Below are 13,936 nucleotides of genomic sequence, written 5' to 3' on the forward strand. Positions count from 1 at the left end.
CCTCTCACTATGTTCATAATTCCCATTCCAATACAGCACATTTTAGTCTCCTGTCCTGCTGTTCCTTGGTCATCACCTGATTTTTCCATTAACGACACAGGCATTTGGGATTAAAGACTTCATTTGAGGGTATGGTAATAAGTCCTTTCTTTGAATTTAAAGAGATTACATCAACTCATTACTTCTCTGAAGCTAGTCTTTTTTTAAAAAAATATCATGTTTAGTTGATTGGATGATCTAATGTGGACAAAGCCATATTTACCCACATATGTCTTGTAAATAATGAATTAAAAAAATCAGTGATAAAATCCTGAAATATTTGCTTTTAATTGTCACAGGCCTGTCTTTCCCAGAAGATTTTTTTTTCCTTTTCCCCACCCCCCTTTTTTTAAAAAAAAGGTACAGAATCATGTACATGGGAATGAACCTCTGGAGGTCACCTGGTCTAATATCCTGCCCAATGCAGGGCAACTCTGAAATCAGACCATATTGCTCAGTCATGCCTACAACTACTCGGGGCAACTTGTTCTAGTGTTTGCCCACAAATCCTGGTCTACGCTGCCATGTTAAATTTTTTTTTCATTAAATCATTGCAATTCCATTTGCAATTATTTTTAAAGGTCTTCTGGGATACAGATTATATATTGCCCCATCAGTTTCAACATAATGAACAGTATAAATTCTATCTCCATGTTAAAACACTGTGGTTTCTATTTGAAGCATTAATTTTCATCAGTTGCCTGCTGTTATTGTCACATACTTCAACATCTGCATGGACAACCAAAATCAGCATTCATTCAGTACACATTCTGCACCTGATTTATCCTTACTCTCCACACCATCCAGAGGTTGTGCTTTCTCAAGATGAAGTATTCAGTACCAAAGCTAGTTTAAGGAATATCTGTTCAAAATTTTAAAAAAAAGCTAAATTCACTTTTCACTGGTGCATTAGTACTATAAGCTTTTGTTAGGATATAACCTTTAATGGGATATTTTTTTCATCTTTAGTCTTGCTGCTTTTAAGCCTTTCTACTCTGGTTCACAGCAAAGTTGCACGAACAGTGGTGTAGCACAACTGTAGGGAGAGCTGCCAAACAAAAAGGTGGAGAGGGAAACACCTTCAGCCTTTACTAGCACAAAATTTCCTTCCTGAAATCAAAACTTCAGTGTCTGCTAGTCTCATTTCTCCCTTTTCATAAATTCATCTGAGCAACAGACCACCCAAACTGAGATGTGTCAACTAAATACTGCCCCAATGGTATTATGTCATGAACCATTTTATTCTCCGAAAGAAACTTTAAAATGTTTTCACATGAAAATCCAGTACATCTCAACCAGATAGCAGAATGGAAACACAGTAATGCACCAATTTGTTTCTCTGAAACAGAACAGTAAACATGGATTTTGTAAAATTCTGTGTTTGCTTCTTTTTATCTTAAAAAGATCAAAATAAACAGACTGTTAATTATAATACAGATTCTCTGCCCGCTCTCTTTTCTTCCAGTGTAATATCTGATCTCCATTACCTGGTATATCCTTACGATCTCTCTACAGCAGACCCAAAGGTCTCAACACTACGCATAAAAAACCTGTCCCTAAATTGTCTAGCTTGGACCTTGATGAGTCTGTCCACAGCAGCAGGAACTTCATTTACCCTCCTTCTTGATTAGCTCAGAATTCTAGGGCTTCAATGTAGACATTCTTGAAAAGAGACCAGATCGCCCAGTATAGGAGTGGGCAGTTTCAAAGATTTTGCCACCCCAATATTCCTTTTTTACCTTCGTCAAGCAATGTCCAGCTGACTGACAGTCAAAGGAGATATCATGAGGAGAGAAAGGTAGCCCTCTTTGGCTACAACTCAACTGGGAAAGGTGGTGTTTGGGATTGCTTCCAACCGGCTGAGTTGCCAGACACTCTATAACAAAGGGAAATTTTATTAAGTACCAGTCCAATCTCTGAATGCTGACTTCTGGATCAGTTGGGCTAAAAGGGAGCTAAGACCTGTCAAGTTCAGGACTACAGTTCAGGTGACTGTGGGCCTAGGTTTCCAGGGTATGTCCTGACACACATACTTCCAGTTAGATATAACCATTCTTAAGTCAGGATCAAACCTCATCTTGATTCATCTTGGTCAAGATTCATTGGCCAGTCTAAGAAGCAGCAGCTGTAGAAGATATTAGTATAAAATCTCTTTGCCTCTTTAACTCTCTGATCAAGAGTATAAAAACAGGTAGTTCAACTTTTGCTAGACATGATAGTATTCACGTGACATGAAAAGTAGAAGAGAGCCAGAGCCCAAGAAAGTTTATAAATGTTCTGCAGTGGAATACCTCCATCAGAGTTTGTAGTCTAGCCCAAAGAATATATCTACAGGAAAAAATATATCAGATTTTACAAGTTCCTCTGCTTACAATATAATTTGCTTTTAATAAAGCATCTGCACATGTGACTTCCTGCAGAGAGATGAATTCATGTATTGGTCTAAAAGGCCGAGAAGTAATGTCAGTCTTTACACTTATTGTCCTTCAAAATTTTTCCAAGTATCCAATCATTTTATATTTAAAGTTAAATACTTAAGTTCTTACATAGTTTTCCATGTAATCAAAATACTCCTATCAGGACATCACCATCAGAGGCCATGTTACTGTGTTTGTCATCAGTGCAACATCAGCTTTAAATGTTATTGCAAGTCTCAAACAAATGGGTACTATTCACATCTAAGGAAAAAGATGGCATTCAGATAAAGTTCTAATACTGGCCACTTCAAAAGGCTTTTTAAATAAAGTATTACAAAATAGCTATTAGTGAAAGCTTATTCTCAACAGATCTGTTAGAAAACCACTACCTCAGCAAGCAATGACAGTACTGCCACAAGGAGGGTCCTCTGATAAGTACTGTCACCTCTCAACAACAGACACCTGCAGTTAAATGTTTCTCAAGAACTTCACGCAGCTGGCTGAAGCTGCTTCACAATCTAGTACATCTGCCAAATCTAGAATAAAATTTAAAAATGCAGTGTTGATTATGGGAACTCTTTGGTTTTTATTTTTTTAATATGTACTCTTCGTACATTTTTAAAATACTAGCCACATTAGGCACCACAACTATGACCAGAAAGAAGATATCTTGTGACTTTTCAGCAAACCCTGATGGGAAAAAAAAAAAAAAAAAGGACATGAAATAAAGTATAGGAGGTTCTAAAAATTTTTAAGACAAAACCCTTAACTGTTCTACATTTGTCCCCAGATTTTTGCTTATATTCTTGCCAAAATCTTGCCTGGAAAAACAAAGTTTTGATGGCTTTCATGTATTCTGAGCAAACGGGCCAGCCAGGTCCTGAACACAAATCAGCAACCTGCCACAGTACAGAAGTCCATGGCTCATTTTAGATCATTGTAAGCTATGCTGGCAAGTGAGGCAGAACAACCACCAGAGAAGCAAACAAGAACCAAAAAGCATAATCCATATCACTATAATAATTTGTTTTGTTATGAGCAATTCACCTTCTAGACCATAGTATCATTAATTAACACAGCAGTGTAACCAATTAACAACTCCTTCGCAAACCTCAAACTCTAGCGAACTGAAGTCTTTCTCTCAAAGAGTAGATATGAGAAGGGAGCCTAGGGATTATAAATAACAGAGGAAAAGTAAAGGGCATACAAAGCTCAAACTTGAACAAATCATCTGTTTACTGCATAGGTTCCTGCATATTAAGCCTTACTTACTGCAGTAGTAAACCACTGACAGCACTAGCCTGACTAAAAGACTTACAGTGTTTGTGTGCTTTGCTGCATCCCATAATTTCTGTAGTCATCTGAACACTATTTCAGGAATGTCCTGTAGAGGTCTCAGATGATTATTCACATCCATAGCATTCTACTATTCACCAGAATGACTGTAAGTGTGGTAGAGTTCATTTCAAACATTGCAATACTCAGAACATGACAGAAAGAGGTCTCCACTCCTCGTCAGACTGCTATCTTGAATCATAACCTCTTATGTACAATCATTCATTTACTACTCAATGCTTCAGCAAAAATATGTTTTAAATATTTAATATTTCCATTCCAAATGATCCTTCCTCACGCTGTAACCCACTACCGCACCACCTCAGCCTGCCACTTCTGTGCAAAGCAAAGCTGGCAACTGCAAAAGAATGAGGGAAATACAAAAAACTTTGGCAAGACTCCTCATGACCAAGAATATTAAGAAACAAACACAGAAGAAAAGACCTCGATTTCTGGGGCTCCTCTACAGGTCTACATTCCAATCCAGTAAATTAAAGGAAACACTATTATTTACTTCAGAAGGCTGAAATTCAAGTTAGACCCTCAGATCACAAAACCTGAGCAGTATCTTGTTTTCTCTATTTCACTCCAACTGTATGGACATTCCAATTCCAGTTTTGGCAGTTTGTCACTGTCCACTCTGGAATTTAGCACTGAATAGGTTTGTGCCTTAAACTTGTACCATAGCTTAGTTTGCAAATCTCTGAGAGAAGTGCATAGCACTCCAAGCTAGAATTGTTCACCACTGTACAACTCCATCTAAACCATAAGGGGGGTGGGTAGAATATGGTGTAAGTGCAAGTCTCTGCATTTTGCACTAGAAGTCTCAAGCAACAACAACAAAAATTTAGGTCAGATCCTGCAGACAGTAAAACTGTCCATTACTGGGAATGTGATTAAAAATTAATGCAATGCCCCAGAAAAAATACAATCATATGTAGTATTTGCAAGGTCATACTTGCAAATTTATCATGAATTGCTATACAAGATGGCATGCATTATAAGATTAAGACAGCCACTGACAGAATGAGCTGAAAAGAACTTGATTTCCCTTTTGATCGTTGGAATATGAGGAATATGAGGGTCAGATATGGATGGACAGTAGGCTTAGGTATGCCTGGGAATACATCCCCAAGAGTACACAAAAAGCATAACTAAGTCCCACACAGTCCTTAAAGCAGAACCATAACCTAACTTCTGACAAAGTTTTAACAACAAATTAAGAACAGAAGGAACGTGTTAATATGTTCCTACCCAGCCATCACTTCCTAAAGAAAATAAGCTACTAAGCTCCTAAACTTCTGAAGGCTCTTGAGTTTCTCACAGGATGTTTGCTGTATCTCTTTAATAAAAAAAAAATTTAATTCCATTATTTGGTGCCGCACCAAGAAACAATGTATACAAAGATACCTCAAGCTGGGTATTCACAGTGTAACTCAAGACAGCCAAAATGTTTTAAAATTTAAACCAAACTCCAATTAACAACACACATTTGACAGGAGAAGTGCAAGTATACTTGAGTGGTGGATGATTTATAGAACAGAAAAGTCACTTAGCTCACGAGGAGTATTGTACGCATCTCAGACAAAAACACCAGAGATTATAAACCTCTTTTGACCTATATTTAAGCAACAGTAACCACAGACTATTTCACAGGAGATTCCATTACATGTCCCACTTTCCCCAACTGTCTGAAGCAAGAAAAAACATTCAAATGTTCCCTCCCTAGTTCAGCTCCCAGCTACTCCAGCCTTACTGCACCATAAACCTTTCTCCATGACAACTGGTTTCCACCGTATCTCTGTGGAACAGAAGCCAAAACCAGCAGCCCCTTATCAGGCTCTGCGTCAGTCAGGCTACGATGAGGACAGCAGCACACACCTAGAGGTCCTACACAGCCAGAACGGCTCGTGAACGTGAATCAAATCACAGGATGAGACTGTAATAATTTGCTAGATAACAGCATTTTAAAAAGCTAGTTCATAAGTCTGAATCACATCTTTCTCTGATGCACAGTAACTATTAACCAACTGAAATTTTGCACAGGGTTATTTCTAATAGGAATTAAGAGTCTTCAGAGACATTTTGCTAACATGGGTGATGAGGCAGAAAGTTGCAAGTCTACATAAACATTTTTAGCATAATCAAAGAAATCTGAATTAAGTATGAAGGGACTAGGCTTTGAATAAGAGTACTCTTTCCTGGTCAGATCATTAGGCCATGAGACAGGCATTTCTGGATGGGACTACAGTTTAACAATTGTCAGTATCAAACAAAGGAGAAAACCCACCCTCTATTGTTTCCTCATCAAGAACAAACAAATGCCTTCCCTGACAATTTTTTTGCAGTCCACCCAGACAGTGAGCAAGATTACAACGCCCACTTTTCCAGCTGAAGTGGGCCATACTTCATCTTCTGGAAGCATTAGAGAACAACACAGCAAATCACCCTGTCCTCTGATGACTGGAAGTGTCCCAGAGAGTGACAGGCAGAAGTGACCAGAACCACAGCATGATCCAAACGAACACATTGCCATGCAGCTATGTGACAGGGGACACCTGCGCTTTGGTCAAACCCTGTTACGTGACAAGATGCTAAGATACACATCTGCCACATAGCTAAAAGGTAGGCACCATTCATCCTGTGTTGGGCTATTTACTGCCATGTGGCATGATGTGCTTGTACACAACCTGCAGAATATCAAAAGTGCATCTGCCACACGATTAAAAATACCTGCCTCTTTGTCAGACATTCCTAGCTCTGTGAGGAAGGTAAGTTCTTGAGAGCAAAGGGCAAGGCATCAAATCAGAGTAAGAATTCTTCACAGGTCAGATCTGTAGCTCCTAAGATATGCTTATCTAGACAAGACTGCAGTTTAGCACTTAAAAGTACTTTAAAAAGAAACAATAGGTGTGTAAAGTACTGTTCCTTCATTAACACTCGAGAAAGTTGCTAATACAAAGACAGTATCCTAGTAGGACTTAGTTAAAATAGATTCTTCTAGATCTTTTTCTCTATACCAAAAACAAAAATAAATTAGTATTTCTAGACACTGAAAGCATGATTCACAGAACAAACAGCATATTATGGAAGGCATGCCAGTATGGTTGTTCTTTTTGTTTTCCAAGTCAAGATTGAAGTTCAATTTAACAAATTAAGAAAAATAGTACAGACATAGCAAAGCACGTCCAACATACAGTATTGTACAGCATGCAGCAAAAGTATGCAGAAATTTGAGTTTGCTGTCCCAGGACAATACACCTTTACATACCCAAATAATTACTTTGAATACAAAACGCATTCAGAGTTGATGAGATAAAGTTGCCTTTCTTCAAGTACAAACAGTATCCAAGTTCAAAGGATAGCATCTGATCTTGTTCTATGAGATGCAAACGATTGTTTCAGTTGACAGAATACATTCATACAACTGACAGACTGCCTCTAGGCCAGAAGTTCTAACCAACCAAAAAATTCCAAAAGCAAACCAGCCTTAAAGTACACGGGGGGGGGGGGGGGGGGGGAGCACAGAAAGCAATCTCTCCCCCAAGAAGCCCTTTCATTACCTTTCAAAAACAAGAGCCAGCAATTGAATTCACCAGGTAGGAACTTCACCATCACTAATGGTTTTGCACAGAAAAAGGCAGTGGGAAGAGCAATAGTATTCAGCAACACTCAAAATGTGCTATTTAAGACGACCCAAACCCTACCCCCACAAAAAGCAAAACCCTACAAAATATTCAAGGGACACAAAAGGGAAACCATAACTACTGTATCGCTCCCCTTTTCAGCCACTAGCTGCTCCTTCCAAATGAAGGACAAGTCAATTTGTCCATACAGATTACTCCCTCAAATATATGAAGACAAATGGCTCCAGTTTACTTCACAGAACGAAACATTAAAAGTCTTGAATTACACCATCATTCTGGTGAGATACTTTGCAGCAGAGTCTAAAATGTGTTTTATGAATAATTGGGAAAAAAATGCATCAAATTTAAAGAATTTCTGTTCTACTTTCATACACAGTAGAAATTAGCTATTCAAAAGCATATTGTCAACAGCAGCACATTCCCAGAAAACAGGATCTAATTCTGCAACCATGCAATGATAAAATTTCTCTCCAACAAACGCTTCAGAGCAACAAACATTTTAAAAGTCAGTAAAAAGTTTGTAACTTCATAAAGGTTTCTTGGTGACAGAAAGCACATTTAGAATCAAGATATCTGTGACAGTTGTCCTGCTGGCTCACAGCAAAGCAAAGGTGAACACAAGGGCATGCACAAGAAAACAATGGAGAAACCCAACAAAAGAAATGTACACCTAATACAACAGTTCCATGGCAGATAGGATTGGTCTGCATCTTGGTTTCTACAGCACCTCTCTTCTCTTTTGCTCCCAGCTCTGGACTTGCCTCCTGCCACACACCAGCACTAGTATCCATCCACTGACACAACAAGCCAATTATGCTGGAAAACAACCCTAGAAACAAGGGGGTTCATTTTAGCCAAGTCATCTCCTGGGATGAGTTTACCATTTGGTGGCAGGGGAGGGACAGGTAAACAGAACCACGGCAGTCCAGACTCAGCAGGCTGCATTACCCCACCACAACCCTTTTCCACTTCCCTTGCAGGTCACTGTAATAAGAATTTACACATCCCAGCATAACAGTTTTGGACTCTCAAGTGTTGTTTCTATTTATGCCTTTCTGAAAATCTGTCACCATGGAGCTATTACTGTATGTTGGTCCATTTTCAATCTTTTCCATTAATTCCATGAGTATTCTTCTAGTTTAAGTCATCTGTGTGATATAAAAATTGTGAAATCTAATATCTATAACATTTTTTAGGCTGAAAAAAGTAGCAAGAAAACAAAAATAAAACCTATTTCACAAAATTCAACTTGTCTCTAGAGGTTACAAACATTAGCAAGTGGAATTAGAGAAAATCTCTTACTCTGGTAAGTTTAATAACATGTTCAAAGTATAAAATTTTAACTGAGGGGTTGACCACAAGTTATTTAACTGGAAGAAAACAAGACCTGTACGTAATCTGTAGAGATCTCTAAAGCTGCAAATTATTTGTCCTGTTTGATCTTTACATTGACCTTTACCTGTAAAAACGACAACTTCTTTCACAGCCATTATTTCCAAAGAAAAGGCAGTTCTCATCTAAAAATCTAAGGTAGTTCTGAAGGATTCCTTCATTTAATCATATTGTAGTAGGACAACATCTCTAGCAAACAGCTCGACTCCATTCATTTGAGAAAAGGTCTATTTTCCTTCATGTGTACGACTTCTCATTAAGGCTTATGTTGTGCGTAAGTACAGGAATGCTATCTTGAAAGTCAAGATAGGGTTTAATCGAAACAGCCCCAGTAGGCAAGTACCACAGACATAGGTCTGAATAAACCACAGTCTAGACCACTTGCCCCACTTTACATACCAGGTCACAGTCTTTGGCATTAACTAGTGGTACATACTTTGCACGAGTAAGCAAATACTCCGTAGCATTTCCTGACTTGTTAACTTCACATGCTCCAAGATGAAAGATATAGTGCAGGCCTATCACTCCCAGAGAAATAAAGAATAAAAGCATTATCTCAGAGTTACCATAGTAATTTTCACTAATACTAAAATCAACAACACATAGCCCGAAGCAAATGACAGACTGGTTAAAAATCCCACATACACAATCACTATGTATTTTAACACTGATGCTATCACAGCTATATTAGCACTATAGTACTAGAATTCTACTTTACACTGGATAAACAAACGAAAGTGTCATAAGTTCAGACACAGCTAGTCTCTCATTGCAAGTTCAGTACTTGCATCACAGGTTTTATTTTGAATATACATACATCAATTAAGTAAAAGCAGTTCCCAACCTGTCACTGAAACCAGAATGAGGTACCAGACAGTTTCACAGGGCATATGCACATTCCTGAGCACACAAGGAGACAGGAACAAATTATGTGGAGCTAGGATAAAAATCAGCAAATGATACTACAGGATGAAACAAGGCAGAAAAATGTTTGGTGGAAAAAAAGAAATCATTGTCCTATCTCACAACAGGATTATTGCAAGTTGTACACCTTGGAGTGTCAAAGGATCCTCTACTGATTTTTCAAAATAGGCAGGTGACTATTTCTTAATAAGGTTAGAATTCATAAGGTATCTTGAGGCAATCATTTAACAGCTCCATGCTACCACAAACATAAAAGCCCCATTCCCTCCTCAGCTACTAGCAAACAAGGGAGATGCAAGGGAAAATAGAAAGGGAATGAAAAAAGGAAGCTTTCACTGATGGTTTGCCATTAAATTCACTCTTAGCAAGCAGCAGCCTAAAGAAGAAATTTATCAGGTAGTTGCTCTAGTTATACCTCAAATCAGCAATGTTAATATTTGCAATTAGAATAGAATTAAGATCCATCCCTTTCAAAATGTAATGACTAACACTTCAATTTAACATCATTATTCTTCAAAGGACTGATGAATCATACTCCTATTTCTTGCCTAAACTTTGTTCCCTCCCATCCATCCAGAAGTTAACATAAGTTTTTCCTATTTTACCTGAAGTCCTTCAATCACCAATTTCACACAAAACTGTACTCGCCTCAAACACCAAACACTTCAGACAGTAAAAGTTATTCCATTCATCTGTCACAACGCAGCTTACTTCTGTGCAGAAAAGCATTGATTCAAATGTATTTTCCAATATCTTATGATCACGTTATTCCCTTTTCTGCTTGCCTCTTATTTGCTAACTTCAACTTTAACCTGCGCAGTCTCTTACATGCTTTATATTTCTCCAAGTCTCCATCACAACTAGAAGCCTTCTACCAAGAACCTCTGAGCTACAGCAGTGCCCAGGAAAGAGACAGGATGAAAAGTCCCCCCTGCTCAAGTAACTACACCCTCAGTATCTTCCCTCCTCACAGCCTCTGCTGTTCACAGGACAAGAGAGCACCAGTTCCAGTGAAGGAACAAAATGCCCTTCTTTTCTAAGGGAAAAAGGCACACAATGTTTAATTGCTGAAACCTAATAAAGGTTCTAATTCAGACAAATCTCGCACGAGTTGCAGAACTCCATGATAAAAACTGTAGTGTTTTCACCTCCCCAAAAGATGAAAGCAGCAATGGAAACTGCATTCCCTCTCCACATCAGCACAAAGAAAACTTTCACAATCTCCTAAAGTTGTCTAGTTTCTACACATTCGATGTTTCTCAAGCACTTCCTTGGTTATATAGTTAGCAGGTACCCTAGAAACATTCTAGCAAAAGTATACTACGAATGATTTCAAATGTACAAATATTTTGAACAGATTTGTCTCCTCAGTGGAATGAGAAGTCAAAAGGGGACAGAAAGAAAGGATAGTTATGTTTTCATAGCAGCTCACTCCTTGCCACTCTGATAAGAGTGCAGATAAACATTTAAATAGAGATCACTTGCAGCTTCAGAATTTGTGATATGGAAGTCATTTTAGGCAAGCTATTAAAAAAATCTGTTTTGAGTCAGTGGTGATCAATAGTGGAGCACGGACAATTTACTGTGTAGAAACCAAGATATGAGAAGCCCTGCATTCCTGGTGAGAAACCCAACATCATCCAGCTGCCTAAGATTTGAGGGTAGTGAGATTCCTATCTCCTATGCCACTCTACTCTGTTGGTTCCATTAAGGAATATAACAAACATGAGGCCTACTTAAAAATGTGCTGAATGATAAAAAAAAAAAATTTGCTTCAAATTTTTGTCTCCAGCCCAAGCCCCTCTTAATTCCCTATCAGAGAAAAACCACAGCAACACCGTACTGTAACTCAGTATCCCAGGAACTTGAAAGACTTTCAAGGGAACTTCAAAGGTAAGTATGAATTCCTCTAACCCTTTCTCACCTTTTCATCTCGCTCATCCTCTTCAGTCCATAGTTGTCTTTTTATAACTCGATCAAGTAGTAGCAGGATACGACTGATATTTTGGGCTATTTCCCTTCTTACAACAAACTAGTTTCAGACTAACTGTCAAGATCAGTGAGTTCTCAGTTTGCTGTAGCTTGGAGTAATAAACAAAGAAATAACATCTACATATTTAGCAAGTGAAAATGTTACTACAAATCCCAAATTCTTGCCTTTATGTTTCTTTCTCACACTTCATATCTTAAAGTGCCCTCTCTTTCCGGCCACCAGTCTTCAAAACAAATCAACACAGTACCCTAAGTGTTTGGAGAGAAAAATCACTGTTGAATAGTGCAAAACATTAAAAACCCCTGAAGAACACAGCAGTTCAAATAGCTTCCACAACACTCCTAAAACACAAGCCAAGTCACTCTTGCCCTTACAGTGTCAGCTTCTCTAACATCAATGGGATTACTCAGATAAATGAAGTGGGCAAAACTAAAACCTGAGCCCTAAGCCTGAAGCTGATGTGAGGTTTTCTTCACAGATGTACACAGGCTATCATTAACAGACCTGCACCACAAAAGCAGTAACAAATACACGTACTATCAGAACAGTCCAGAAAAGCACAAGAAAAAAGCACCACTAAATTAAAAAAGAAAGCACACAGATTTTTCCAAGAAGCTTTGAAATACAGCATTTTCAACTGTCAGCTTATTTCTAGGCATGAATATTTTAAACCTGTAAAAAAGAGGCTCCCAATTGTGTTCAAATACACCTGGCAAGCCACAGACATATGGCTGATGTCGCACAGCACTTGTCTTCAGTATTTGTATCTTCTGAATCAAAGAGGATAAAAATTATTTTAAAACATCAAATGTGACTTTTCTATGTAATCATCTAGGGAATGCAGTGTAACAACAGCAGAAGGAATATTGTCCATAAAAACTTGTCTATTGTACACTTGCTTTACCAATGAAAGATTTTAGGAGCCCATGTACTACAATATTCCACAAGTAAATTGTGAAGACTTTATGACCTCCATCAGAGAAAATAGTTGGGGGGGGGGGAAAAAAGCCTTAAAAGTATCATCAAATGAGGGAATGTGTTTTCAGTCTTTCTGTAGAACCCATTATCTTCATTTTGACAATTTAAGATCAGTTTTAGAGACAGCACGAATCCAGATTTTCTTGTATTGACAAACTTGGAAGATCACTTTTCATTTTTTCTGACAGCAAGCCCTAATTATATCCTGTACGGTTTCCAAGCATATATTCTCTAAATACCTGGAAGATACAATGGAATCTAGAGCAAAGTCATTACAGGACTTCCACACATTTCTCATGCACTTCTCCAAACCAGGTCACCAACACAAATACAGGTTGTAAATAAAGATATTGTACATATAAATACCGTAAGCTGCACATTAAATGGGCTTGTCAGTCTCTCTTGTGTGCAGGCAATTCAGCTTCACAGTTGAGCCATGTACACTAAAGCATGGATTCTCTCAAGCTCCTACAGCAAAACCTCTCTTTCTGTTTGTTTTGCGTGCCTGACACAGGTTAACAATTATTTCCAACACCACTCTTTCTAAGAAAGTTCTTTACTTCCTTAGTTCTCATTACAGATTGAGTCTCAGGGCGACTTCTCTTCCACCTGTAATCAAGATATTAACGAAACAGTATTTCTCCTATCTCTGTAGGATGGCAAACACACAAGTGCTATTCACTTAGCTGTCTACTCTGCTAATAATAGTGAAGACTCAAATTTTACCAAACATTACTACTCTTGAACATTTTAGGGCTACAGAATGTGTAAAATTTTTTAATTAGTACACTAATGAGGCTGTATTACAACGAGTACACTCCAATGTCACATTTTGCTTTACCTCAATCATACCTTCTTGTATTCTGCTTTGCAAGCACAAGTTAAAAGTTTAAAACCAAACAAAACTTCAAATCCACTCTTTCTAGAGACAGTAAAAACATACGTTTTTGTTTTCTGCGGTAACAAAAGAAGTACTCAATCACCTGAGAAGGCCAAGTATAAGAAAAAACACTGTCTTGTATACCTTACCACTTCGCTAATATTTACAAGGTATTTAACATGTTTTTGAAGCACAAAGGAATTTAAGTATTAAGTTTGCCACTACTGGAATTTGCTGTAATAGCAAGTAGGACAGAGAAGCAGGCCTAACACAGCATATGATGCTTGTCAAAACTTTCCCTATGCAGCTTACAGCCAGCAAGTTTTGTCAG

The 13,936-nt window shown here is 38.1% G+C and overlaps 1 protein-coding gene across 2 annotated transcripts in view; it reads right to left on the bottom strand.

Moving 5' to 3' along the window:
- Positions 1-13,936, bottom strand: part of WWC2 (WW and C2 domain containing 2) — a 106,002-nt gene that overhangs the window by 90,193 nt on the left and 1,873 nt on the right. The gene's annotated exons all lie outside the window — the stretch shown is intronic.

The sequence above is a fragment of the Phalacrocorax carbo genome, chromosome 4, assembly GCF_963921805.1.
Source record: "Phalacrocorax carbo chromosome 4, bPhaCar2.1, whole genome shotgun sequence".
Taxonomy (NCBI): Eukaryota; Metazoa; Chordata; class Aves; order Suliformes; family Phalacrocoracidae; genus Phalacrocorax; species Phalacrocorax carbo.